At 51.8% G+C, this 13,346-nt stretch overlaps 1 protein-coding gene across 2 annotated transcripts in view; it reads left to right on the top strand.

The window, feature by feature from the left end:
- Positions 1-13,346, top strand: part of RAD50 (RAD50 double strand break repair protein) — a 507,735-nt gene that overhangs the window by 290,949 nt on the left and 203,440 nt on the right. The gene's annotated exons all lie outside the window — the stretch shown is intronic.

Below are 13,346 nucleotides of genomic sequence, written 5' to 3'. Positions count from 1 at the left end.
TTAAGGGATTGACACAGAATGAAGATCACAGGTGCAGCACAATTTAATGAAATGTTTGGTGTGTGTTTCAAGCTACTGGTTTGGCTTCTCTAAACTCATTATAGCAGTCTAGTGTAGTGGAAGCATAATGTTGCACTTCTCATCAGAAATGCACTCACCACATAAAACGCTCTATCTGACGAAGAAGAAAGAGCCAACACTCACTTGATGGCTTTACAGGAGTGGATTTAAACACCACAATGTCACTTTCTGCTCTCATACTCGCCATACGATTAAGGTTCAGGTATGATCCAGTATTATGGGTGTCTTTCATAGATTCACATGCCTGAATCATTCCCCGTCGTCGGGATGGGAGTCGCCGGTACATAAATAAAGTAATGTCCTATAGACATATAGAGAATAGTAGGCCTAAAGGCCTCACATTAGTAACATATCCATGTCTTTTTGTAAAAAGGGCCAAACTCTAGAAAAGAGCCAATCAGCTGTCACCTCCCTCTAGAACCCTCCTGGCAGGAGCCTCAGTCCCTCAGATTTTCTACCACACGTTGTGCTATGGGAGTCTCCCCTGAGCTCTGCTCAGGTTTGTTTCTTCACAGCTTTTTCTTCAGTATTTTGCAATATTTTCCTGTTTTTCCTCAAGTGAAAGCTATACACTATGGCTGACACTCCAAAGAAGGGTCTCTTTAGAGCCTGTGGCTCTTGTTATAAGAAAAGGCTACACATAGATGACCAACCTAAGGACTGCCTGTACTGCCTATACCCAGATCATTCTGCTAAGGACTGCAAGGTATGTCGAACCTTTTCAACTAAGACCCTCAAAGATCGAGAAGGACGCCTTTTAATCTGGCTCCAAAGGCTTAAAGATACAGATAACTTGGATTCCTCTGAGGAAAGTGAAGGCTCTTCAGTCTCCTCAAAATAATCTCTGAAAAGGCCTAGGGTAGCTTCCCCTAGCCCCTTGGACACTCCTCAAAAGAAGACATCAAAAAAGTCTTCAGAGGCTATGTCAAAAACAGCTTCTGAGAAAGAGGTTCACACCTTCAAGAAGCCTGCACTGTCATCTTCAGCGACGAAGAAAGCAGTGTCTCCTGCTTATGTGTCTACGTCGACGACGACAGTCTCGACGACGACGGCATCATCTTCATTATCATCATCGACGACGACGACCCCATCGTCGACGGCGGGTAAGACTTTATCGTCTACATTAGTAATCAAGAGATCATCGTCGAGGCCTAAGATCCCGTCGACGATAGCCTCGCCGACGACAGCGTCGACGACGAGATCATCACCGTCGACGAAGGCCTCGTCGTCGAAGGCACCGCCGATGAAGGCACCGCCGACGAAGGCACCGCCGACAAAAGCACCGCCGACGAAGGCACCGTCGACGAAGGCACCGTCAACGGCAGGAACATCTACACTGTCGACGACGGCCCAATCAACGACAGCTTCACCGGCTATGGCAACTGTCGACACTACTCCGTCGACAATCTCACCGTCGACGGGCCTGTCGACGGTGATTGATTCTGGCTTCCAGACAGCTTCTGTGCGTCTAAAGATCACGAGAAAGACACTGACGCCGGATTTAACATCTCCTAGCCGTGTGCAACTATTGCCACCAGCATGTCTCCTTCAAGATGAGGATTCTGATGATGGGGATATGTTCCAGTTGGCAACTAGCCCCTCAGAACTGCATGCCAAATGCCAGAGCTCAGATGAGGAGGCTGCTCAGGAAGAGGTAGTTCATCCACCACCTACACCTATGGTCTGTCTTCCGCGATCCCTAGTTACAGATCTGCGATACCTCATCCAAGATTACCAGCAGAAGTTCCCAGAATCTCCGGCTCCTCCAATTTCCACGTCAGCTCCACCACCAAGACCGCGACCCCCTTCCCTAACCATTCAAAAGGAACGGGTGGATTTGCCACGTCCTCAATCTTCTGATGAAGAAGAAGAGGAGGAACAGCAAGAAGACCAACAAGAAGAAGGTGAATTGCAGGATGATCAATCTGTCCATGAGGACTGGGAGGATTACGTCATACCTTCGCCAGCATCTCCAGTGCCCGCAACCTCAGATTCTCCACCGGTTGACATCGGCGGTTTCCATAATGTGGTGGAAAGGGCCGCTAAGCGCTTCCAAATTACTATGGATTCCCAGGAACAGGACAGTTTCCTGTACGATTTCAGGGAACCTCTCAAAAAATCAATGAGGTCAATTCCGATTATTGATTATTTTTGGACACAGGGGGTTCAGGTTATGCAGAATCCCGCCTCTGTTTCGCCAATGATCCCTCGATTGGACAAAAAGTATAAAGCTCCAAATACAGCACCGGCCTGTCTGACAGGTCATCCTAAACCGGATTCGGTAGTGACGCAGGCGGCCCAAAAGAGCTCCATAAATCCTTCATCTCCTTTATCGGCTCCGCCTGATAAAGACGGAAGAAAGTTGGACAACATTGGGAAACGGTTTTCCTCAATGTCTGCAATGACCGACAAGGCAGCAAATGCCCTAGCGCTTCTTGGGCGTTATAATAGACAATTGTGGACAGATATAGCCCCATACCTGTCCGAATTACCTGACGCGTCCAAAGAGGATTTAAAGAAAATACTACTGGAGGGTGAAACATCAGCATCGGAGATTATAGACTGTGCAATGGATGTCGCTATGACAGGGTTCCGCCAACTGGCTGGAGCAGCGGTTTTGAGGCGCCAAGGATGGCTAAAAGCAACCTCATTCCGTCCTGAGGTGCAGACAAAGATTTTGGATATGCCATATGACGGCCAACTATTATTTGGCCCCAAGATTGACAAGGCTCTACAAAATATAAAAAAGGACACAGACACTGCAAGAGCCTTGGGCACACTCCAATTTAAAAATCAGTCCTTTCGGGGAAACAGAGGAAGAGGTCAATCTTCCTACAAAGGAGGTTTTCAATACAGGTCCTCTTACTCTTCCAACCAGTGTAGAACACAGTACCAGCAATGCCAGCAACAACAAGGCCAACAATCCTTGTATGGAAAGTCGTCCTTTCGGGGTAAAGGACAAAGGAGAAACAACGGACGCAGACATGGACTTGTTTATCCAGCCAGTCCAGACCTCATCTCACTTATTAAAAATTGGAGGAAAAATTACCCATTTTCCGCAAAATTGGAAGATAATTACTACGGACCGTTAGGTCCTTCAATTAATTAAAGTCGGCCATTCTATGGAATTCATACGCACCCCTCCACAAAATCTGCCTCGCTCAATGCATCACAAAAACCTACGACTGCTTCTACGAGAAATCTCTGTTATGCTGCAGAAAGGAGCAATAGAGAAGGTACCACCATCCCAAAGGGGAAAATGATTGTATTCCCATTTCTTTTTGATCCAGAAAAAAGAAAATGGAGGCCAATCCTAGACCTCAGGTCCCTCAACAAATTCCTGAAGAAGCAGTCGTTTCGCATGGTAACGATCCAGAAGGTCTTACATCTTCTGGAAGAGGGAGATTTCATGGCGTCACTAGACTTACAGGATGCTTACTTCCATATACCAATTCACAAGAATCACAAAAAGTACTTGCGATTTGCAGTAGGCAGGAATTTCCAGTTCTGCGTCCTGCCCTTTGGACTCAAGTCTGCGCCTCGCATCTTCACGAAATGTCTTTCCCCAGTGGCGGCATATCTCAGAAAGCGCCATCATCAAGTCTTTCCATATCTGGACGACTGGCTGATCAAGGCACCATCCTTCGAAGACGCGTCCAGGTATTCCAACGCCTGCCTAAGTCTCTTTAATTGCCTGGGTCTCACGCTCAACCAGGAGAAATCAACCCTACGACCTTCTCAATCCATCAACTTCCTGGGTGCAACCTTGGACACACGTTCTGCAAAAGCGTTCCCATCTCAGGAGAGGAAAAACAAACTCCTAGCACTAGCGTCTGGAGTAGCCTCGAAAAGAGTGTTGACGGTCCGCATCTTCAAATCGCTTTTGTGGATGATGTCATCGTGCATCCTTTTGATCCCTCACTGCCATCTACGGATGCGTCCTCTGCAGGAGGCACTCTCGAGGCAGTGGGTCCAATGCACAGGGTCATTCGACGACCGCATAAAGTTGTCTTCTCAGATGGTCAAAGCTTTGCGATGGTGGATGTCATCACGAAACCTGTCTCAAGGATTGACATTCCTGCTTCCAGCGGCTCCTCATGTCATCACAACAGACGCCTCCTTAGAAGGTTGGGGAGCCTTCCTATAGGAGCTGCAGATAAGCGGAAAATGGTCCGCTGCAGAGAAAAAACTCCATATCAATCTGCACGAGCTGAGAGCGGTCTTCCTGGCCCTGCAGTCTTTCCTACCAAGGATCAAAAACTCCCTGGTGCTCGTCAGGCCAGACAACACTACGACGATGCACTACCTCAACAAGCAGGGAGGGACGCGCTCACTGACACTCTCTCGCGAGTCGCAGAAAATCTGGAACTGGCTAATAACGAACAATGTAGCCCTACGGGCGGAATATTTCCCAGGCATGGACAATGTACTCGCCGACTCATTGAGCAGGCAGAATACATCATCTCACAAGTGGGAGCTAGATCAGAAGATCCTCGACCAAATCTTCTCCAGATGGGGCACGCCACAGATCGATCTCTTCGCTACAAGGACCAACGCCAAATGCCCACACTTCGCAAGTTGGCATCCCCAGTCAGGGTCTCTAGGGAATGCATTTTCCATTGCATGGCCAACGTCTTTGCGTACGCCTTTCCGCCATTTCCAATGCTTCCCAGAGTGCGCAGGAAGATGAAGGTGGAGCCTTGTGCTCTCATTTTAATAGCCCCAACTTGTCCAAGACAACATTGGTTCACAGAACTCCACCGTCTATCCCTGAAATCGCCGCAGCAGTGTCCGTCTCTGCTCACAATGAACAACCGGCAAGTTCAACATCCGGATCTGAAATCTCTCAAGTTAGCCGCCTGGCTCCTGAGTTCCGAGAGTTTAGAAATTTGAATATTCCGCAGGACTGTAGAGACATCCTAGCTAGAGCACGAGCGGATAGCACCACCAAAACGTATTCCCTGAAATGGAAGAGGTTTTGTGTTTGGTGTACAGATCAAGGGATACACCCTTTCTCTTCCTCACCGGAACAAGTTTTACCTTACCTGTTACATCTGGCAAAGTCGGCCTAGCCCACTCTTCCATTAAAGTCCACTTGGCTGCAATATCCCGTTATAAGAGAACTTCAGCGGGTCCTTCCCGCTGGTCAAACAGGTTGATCAAACAATTTTTGAAGGGTTTATACAGGTCTTTCCCTCCTGTAAGGATGTTGCCACCTACCTGACATCTGAATGTAGTTTTTAATCAGCTCATGAAGCATCCATTCTAGCCAGTGCACAGAGCTGACCTGAAATACATCTCTTGGAAGACAGCGCTCCTTCTTGCACTCACCTCTTAAAGGAGGGTGAGTGAACTGCAGGCATTTTCAATTCAGGATCCTTTTCTGCAATTTAAAAATGACAGGGTGGGGGCGGAGCTTGCTAGCGTCGATGGTGGACGCTTGAGCACCGAGCTCCGCCAATTCACTCAACAAATCCAGCATTTATCCTAGAATAACGGCGCCCGCTGTCCACCGAAGACAGCATACGACCCCTAAGCACACCTGGCATCTTTGGCGCTTTGAGCGAGAGAATTCTGGTGACCTGAGCGGGAGTTACAACTGCCCGAAACTTCGGCGGCGGAGGCCGCGGAGCCCCGGTCTGGCGTGGAGCAGCCCCCGAATTGCGTAGCCCGACGTGCGGCGAACGTCTAGACGCAGGACCGGGAGCAGCCGGGATCAGAAGCCCGATCGGTGATGACTGAGAGCTGACTGAGACGGCGGTGAGTGAGTGGGCCCCCGTGTGCGGCGGACACAGAGAGGAGTGCCTTATTTCAGCCTTGGCGTCCCGTAACACAGCGGAAGGCAGGCGGCGCTCCTGACCCATGCGGCCTGTGAGACGACACGCGGCTCTAGGAGCTACCTGAGGCGGCCACATGAGGGGGGGTCTCGGTGTACTAACAACGGCCTGAGGGGCATTGGAGAGCTGGTTGGGGCGCCGCGAGCTGGAGCAGGCCCTGCGCCCGATTTGCGGGCCCTGTGGCAGCTGCTGAGCACTGTAGTCGGCAGGGACCTTCTTGCCCTTCACCCGAGAGCCTAAACTCGGTCGGCGGAACTAATCCCCCGCAGACGGCAGAGTCACTTTTTTACACTCTGATTAGGGCACTCCCACGGACGGCGCAAGCAGTCCTGTCCGGGGCGCCATATTGAAGCGGGGTGCTTGGAGATCCGGACTCGGCGTAGCACGCAGCGGTGCTGTACTGGGACCACTTCTAATATTCCTCCTCTCCACGAACTGGGAGAAGCCTCATAGAGGAGTAGATACTGATACTTTGGGACGGACGTGGTGGACGTAATATCAAAGCGGGGGCACCTTGAGCCTTTCGCAGCCCTCAGAGGTGGACAAGCTGCTCGACGCTCTGACCCGTCTTGAGGCCCTTCCCCCACCTTGTTATACACAAAGGGTTGAACCCAATATAGTCAAGGGACCTGGGTAATTTAGTGGTATATAGGGAAGGGGTCCCGGACAAAGCAACAATATTCACAATTTTACATAAACCTTTACAAAAAGACAGATAAATCAATGCAAAAAGATTTATTTCAAATTTTGCATTCTAACCATTCATTGGTTGCATTTCATCAATAACACATTACAAAGATTCTTATCTATGTGCCCACATACACAACAAGGAGGGGGGTGAAGTGAGGGAAGGTGCCAAAGTTTTTAAAAGGAATAAAGAAATGATCAAATTCGTTCGTGATACGGATATATCCAAATTCAAAAAAACCAACAGATGTTCACGTGATTCCTTGAGAACAAGGTCCACAATACTATGCTCATATAGAGTCCATCATAAAATTCGTGTAGACCACCTAGCTCCCCTTCAGCTGCTTTAGTCTAGCTTGGGGGTAGGAGTTGGTGGAGAGATTGGCGTCTACGTTTCGACCCGCTTAGCACGTAGGATGTTCGTCCTTACAACGGGGTCTTCTTCAGGACGGGAAGGTTGTGGGTGGGCAACCTCCTAAAAAAACATTTGAAAAGCCATTTAGTACGCAACTACCTTGTTATAACATACGAGGCAGGTGGATATTTAAAAAAAAAATTTTAGGTCAGGAAGGGAAAGGACATGTTGTCTGCTGTCCACTGTACAAATCGAGTGTTGATAACTACGATTGGAGTGAACATCCATAGTCATTTAAAATGCAACTCACCTAACATACACCGGAAGCTGAACCAGATACGAGTCTTGATCCAGATGATTCCCAGACCTTAAGGGTATGTTCCTAGGTGGAAATCATACAAGAAATATTAGTGGGTCCTGCATAGGCCGCCCAGAAGTGTCTCACACAACCCCACTCGGGTTTGCTTTGACGTGAAAGCTAACACTGGGATTTGCCGGATATTTTTAGCCGACCTACCTATTAGCAAAAATGATGGCGATGGCCAGGGGGTACTCCTGCCTGGAGCTATCTTAAAACGGGATTAGATTCCACCGTAGGGCCATCAGCGTGTCGCCAAACAGTCTGTTGTAAAGTATGAATCAAAAGGTTCAAAAACACCACATACTGTATCCTTATTAGCCAATTATTACGTATATTAGAAAAGGGGGCTAATATTAACTGGGCTACACGTACCTCTAATTACTATATAGATTGTTGGGTGGCTTGGCTATATTGAAAAAACAGCTATGATGCTGGCGGTGAAGGTAAAGTCTGATGGGTGATTAACTCAATTACATGCTAGTCCAAAAACAAACCACAATGCCATTATTGTCATGGAAGAATCAAAAGGACTTTCCTTAGATAGATGGCTACATTCCACAAATATACTGCACCTTAATTTCAAGAGACACTCGGGATAATTCGATATCGCGTTCTCATCACTAGTAGAGCCCTACTGCAAAATGAGGACAACGTTAGACACAGTCCACCTATACACTGAAGACATTCAGGGGCCGGTGAAAAACAGTGGACTAATAGCCTAACTGTTTTGAATTTCCAGATTTATTCATTTTGGGAGCCAATGACAAATTAGCCTAGTTGGGTACACGACCAGTTAATACGTGCCTAGTCTCCAGGTGAGATCTTTGTTTTTCACCGGCCCCTGAATGTCTTCAGTGTATAGGTGGACTGTGTCTAACGTTGTCCTCATTTTGCAGTAGGGCTCTACTAGTGATGAGAACGCGATATCGAATTATCCCGAGTGTCTCTTGAAATTAAGGTGCAGTATATTTGTGGAATGTAGCCATCTATCTAAGGAAAGTCCTTTTGATTCTTCCATGACAATAATGGCATTGTGGTTTGTTTTTGGACTAGCAGGTAATTGAGTTAATCACCCATCAGACTTTACCTTCACCGCCAGCATCATAGCTGTTTTTTCAATATAGCCAAGCCACCCAACAATCTATATAGTAATTAGAGGTACGTGTAGCCCAGTTAATATTAGCCCCCTTTTCTAATATACGTAATAATTGGCTAATAAGGATACAGTATGTGGTGTTTTTGAACCTTTTGATTCATACTTTACAACAGACTGTTTGGCGACACGCTGATGGCCCTACGGTGGAATCTAATCCCGTTTTAAGATCGCTCCAGGCAGGAGTACCCCCTGGCCATCGCCATCATTTTTGCTAATAGGTAGGTCGGCTAAAAATATCCGGCAAATCCCAGTGTTAGCTTTCACGTCAAAGCAAACCCGAGTGGGGTTGTGTGAGACACTTCTGGGCGGCCTATGCAGGACCCACTAATATTTCTTGTATGATTTCCACCTAGGAACATACCCTTAAGGTCTGGGAATCATCTGGATCAAGACTCGTATCTGGTTCAGCTTCCGGTGTATGTTAGGTGAGTTGCATTTTAAATGACTATGGATGTTCACTCCAATCGTAGTTATCAACACTCGATTTGTACAGTGGACAGCAGACAACATGTCCTTTCCCTTCCTGACCTAAATTTTTTTTTTAAATATCCACCTGCCTCGTATGTTATAACAAGGTAGTTGCGTACTAAATGGCTTTTCAAATGTTTTTTTAGGAGGTTGCCCACCCACAACCTTCCCGTCCTGAAGAAGACCCCGTTGTAAGGACGAACATCCTACGTGCTAAGCGGGTCGAAACGTAGACGCCAATCTCTCCACCAACTCCTACCCCCAAGCTAGACTAAAGCAGCTGAAGGGGAGCTAGGTGGTCTACACGAATTTTATGATGGACTCTATATGAGCATAGTATTGTGGACCTTGTTCTCAAGGAATCACGTGAACATCTGTTGGTTTTTTTGAATTTGGATATATCCGTATCACGAACGAATTTGATCATTTCTTTATTCCTTTTAAAAACTTTGGCACCTTCCCTCACTTCACCCCCCTCCTTGTTGTGTATGTGGGCACATAGATAAGAATCTTTGTAATGTGTTATTGATGAAATGCAACCAATGAATGGTTAGAATGCAAAATTTGAAATAAATCTTTTTGCATTGATTTATCTGTCTTTTTGTAAAGGTTTATGTAAAATTGTGAATATTGTTGCTTTGTCCGGGACCCCTTCCCTATATACCTTCCCCCACCTTGGGCTGATTGGTCCGGCCTTGCCTGCTAGAACAGCGGCGCCCTTGCCCCGGAGGGCAGCTCAGGGAGACCGGGGATCTCGCTAGTAGCATCTGAAAGAAACAGGTTAGTATTAGATTCCTTACCTTAGAATATCCCCAGGCGTCAGTCTGGATCCGGAAACTTTTGCGTAGCAGTACCCCTGCGCGTCGGTAGGCGTCGTCTGCAGGCGTCCCCTGCGGCTCCGCGTCGTCGGCGTCGTGCGCCGTGATGACGTCGCTGGAGTATATAGACGCCGCCTCCGCGCGCTGACGTCAGTTCTTCTTTTTTCCGCGCCAGTTAGCGCAGATCCGAAGAGCAGTACTCCGGTCTTTTGACCAAGTTTTTTGTTAACTGATTGATCTTACGGTGCCGGTAGGATGCCCGGTTTCAAGAGTTGTGACGAGTGCGACCGCATGATGTCGGTCACCGACCACCATCGACTCTGCCTCCGGTGTCTGGGCGCGGACCACGACGTGGAGTCCTGCGTCGACTGTCGGGCCTTGACTGGAAAAGCTAGGCGGGAGCGGTCCCGCAAGCTTCTCGAACTCCGGTTGTCGGCCCCGCGTCGAGAGCGGTCCCGGTCCGGTCGGAGGTCGAGGGAGCGGTCGAGGGAGCGGTCGCGGAGCCGCCATGGGCGCTCCGGGAGTCGCCACCATTCCTCCGGCTCGTCAGGTAAGCACAAGAAGTCGGGGCGTCGCCATCGCACCCCCGACTCCCCCCGACGCCCGCGTGCTGCGGCCGGGGGCTCGGGTGACCCCACCCCCGCGGTCCCGCATGGGTCGCCGACGCCGTCTACCCCACACCTGTCGGTCCCTGGGGAAGGCGCGTCGCGTGAGGAGATCGAGGCCTTCCTCATTGCTATGAGGGCGAGGTCTTCTCCGGCGGGGCCTTCGGCGCCTGCGGGCCCGTCGGTCCCGTCTGGGGGCCCGAGCGGTTCGGGTGCTCCTGCCCCGGCGCCGCCGGTGGCTCCGGCCCCGGCGCCGCTGGTTCCCTCTGGTTCGTCGCCGGCTGGTCTCCCGGCCTCTCCGGCGTCGGTTCCTGTGGGCCAGCCCGTGGTACCGCCCCCGCGTGGTGCAGCGACTCCGCCGTCGGCTCCGGCCGGCGTCGGGTCCCCGGCACCGACGCCGCGCGGCGCCACCCCCCTTTCCTCCCCGACTCCGGACTCGGAGCCGGACCGGCGTCGGCCGACGCCGGACCCGACGCCGATGGGGCCCGTTGACCCCGATGTCTATATCGTCGACCCAGAATATGGGTATGACGAGGAGGAGTATGGAGAGGGTTGGGAGGGGTCTGAGGACCCTCTGTCCCGTGCCTGCCAGTACGATGTGGACTGGGTAGGTGATCTGGGTGATGCCAGTGGCCTGGACGAGTCGCCCAACCCTGGGTTTGTCTCTCCGTCCCCTGTGGCGTCCGAGGCGGGTGCTGCCTATTCGGTGGTCCTGATGAGGGCTGCCAAGGCCTTACACCTTGAGCTCCCCGTCGCGAAGGTCAAACCGAATATCCTGACGGAAGTTTTTAAACCGCAGTCATGCCCCCAGGAGCCTCTGCTGCCGTTTAATGAGGCCCTGACGGATGTCCTTCTGGGCACCTGGTCCAGGCCCGCCTCTGGTGCGCCGGTTGACCGGAACGTTGCCAGGCGTCACCGTCCCTGCGCGGACGACCCTGCCTTCCTGTCCACCCATCCCTCCCCGGAGAGTCTGGTGATCCAGGCCTCCACTTCGCAGTCCGCATTTCCGTCGGCTCCGCCCGACCGGGAATCAAAGAGGTACGACCAATTTGGAAAGAAAGTGTTTTCCTCTTTGAGTGCTGGGCTGCGGTCTTGTAACACCGCGTGCCTCTTGGGCCGCTACACCCACTCCCTGTGGGATACGGTCGAGGAGTGTTTGCCGCAATGCCCCCAGGAAGTGCGGGACAAGCTCACCCGGGCCTTTGTTGAAGGCCGGGATGCGGCGCGGTACTCGATCCGTTGTGGTCTGGACACCACGGACTCACTGGGACGGGCCATGTCCACTACGGTGGCGATTCGTCGCCATGCCTGGCTGAGATCTGCCAACTTCTCACCAGACGTCCAAAATACGCTTATGGACATGCCATTTGATGGCAGTCGCCTATTTGGTGACAAAGCGGACCACGCGCTGGAGCGCTTCAAGGACTCCAGGGTCACGGCCAAGTCCTTGGGTCTCTCGACCCAGACCCAGCGCCAGCAGACGGGTTCGTTTCGGCCCTTTCGTGGCCAAGGGAGAGGAGGTCCCACACGTGCTGCCAGCCACGCGGCGCAGAGCGCTCCCCAGCGCGGTGGCGCCCGTGGTTTCCGCCGTGGTGGCGGTAGAGGCCAGCGTCGTGGTCAGTCCACGCCTCCCTCCGCTGCGGCATCCAAGCCTTCCTAGTCCGAGCTTTCGGGCTCACGTGACGCCAGTGGGTGGCAGGGTTCGCCATCACCACTCCCGCTGGCGCGCGATAACATCGGACAGGTGGGTGCTGCAGCTTGTCCGAAGGGGCTATGCCCTCCCCTTCGAGTCCACTCCTCCAGCCATGCCACCGCAGAACCACCGTGTGTCGGGGGACCACTTGACACTTCTGCAGGAGGAAGTTACGGCCCTCTTGGCCAAGGGGGCCATCGAGCGCGTTCCTGGGCCAGAAGTAGGGTGTGGTTGCTACTCCCACTACTTTCTGGTACCCAAGAAGGACAAGGGAGGCCTGCGTCCTATCTTGGATCTACGGAACGTCAACGGCTTCCTCCGGAAGGAGAAGTTCAAGATGTTGACTTTGGCTCAGGTCTTGGCTGCTCTAGACCCACAAGACTGGATGGTAGCGTTGGACTTGCAGGATGCGTACTTTCACATCCCCGTCCTGCCGGCCCACCGGCGTTACCTGCGGTTCACGGTAGGCCACGAGCATTTTCAGTTTATCGTGCTCCCATTCGGCCTTACCAGCGCCCCACGGGTGTTCACGAAAGTGATGGCGGTGGTCGCAGCTCATCTGCGCCGGTTAGGGGTTTCAGTCTTCCCCTACCTCGACGACTGGCTGTTGAAGGCGGGCTCGCCCCAGACAGTCGTCCACCACCTTCAGATGACGGCAGACCTCCTGCACGAGTTGGGGTTTTCCATCAATGTGCCGAAATCACACCTGTGTCCCTCTCAAAAGCTCCTTTTCATCGGAGCGGTTCTCGACTCGGCGCAGTTTCGGGTTTATCCCCCGGAACGGCGGGTCCGGGATATTCAGGCTCTGATTCCCATCTTTCAGCCGTTATCCCGGGTTTCGGTCAGGTTGACGCTGCGGCTTCTGGGGCTGATGGCCTCCTGCATCCTTCTGGTGCATCACGCCAGATGGCGGATGCGGGCTCTGCAGTGGGACCTGAAGTTTCAGTGGGCCCAGCATCAGGGCAACCTATCCGACCATGTCCTGATCTCGGAGGGCACTGCGAGACAGTTGCAGTGGTGGCTTACAGACCGCGATTGGGTCAGGGGCAGATCCCTCTCCCTTTCCCAGCCGGAGCACGTGGTTGTGACGGACGCGTCCCTCCAAGGCTGGGGTGGCCACTTGGGAGAGGCGGAGATCAGAGGCCTCTGGTCTCCGGCGGAGTCCCGGCTCCATATCAACATGTTGGAGCTGCGGGCGATTCGCCTGGCACTGAAGGCATTCCTCCCCTTTGTCAACGGGAGTGTAGTGCAGGTGTTCACGGACAACACCACCGCCATGTGGTAC

This window comes from Lissotriton helveticus, chromosome 7 (genome assembly GCF_964261635.1).
Source record: "Lissotriton helveticus chromosome 7, aLisHel1.1, whole genome shotgun sequence".
NCBI classification, from domain to species: domain Eukaryota; kingdom Metazoa; phylum Chordata; class Amphibia; order Caudata; family Salamandridae; genus Lissotriton; species Lissotriton helveticus.
The sequence above is the reverse complement of the archived record's forward strand: the minus strand, read 5'-3'. Positions and strand labels throughout refer to the sequence as shown.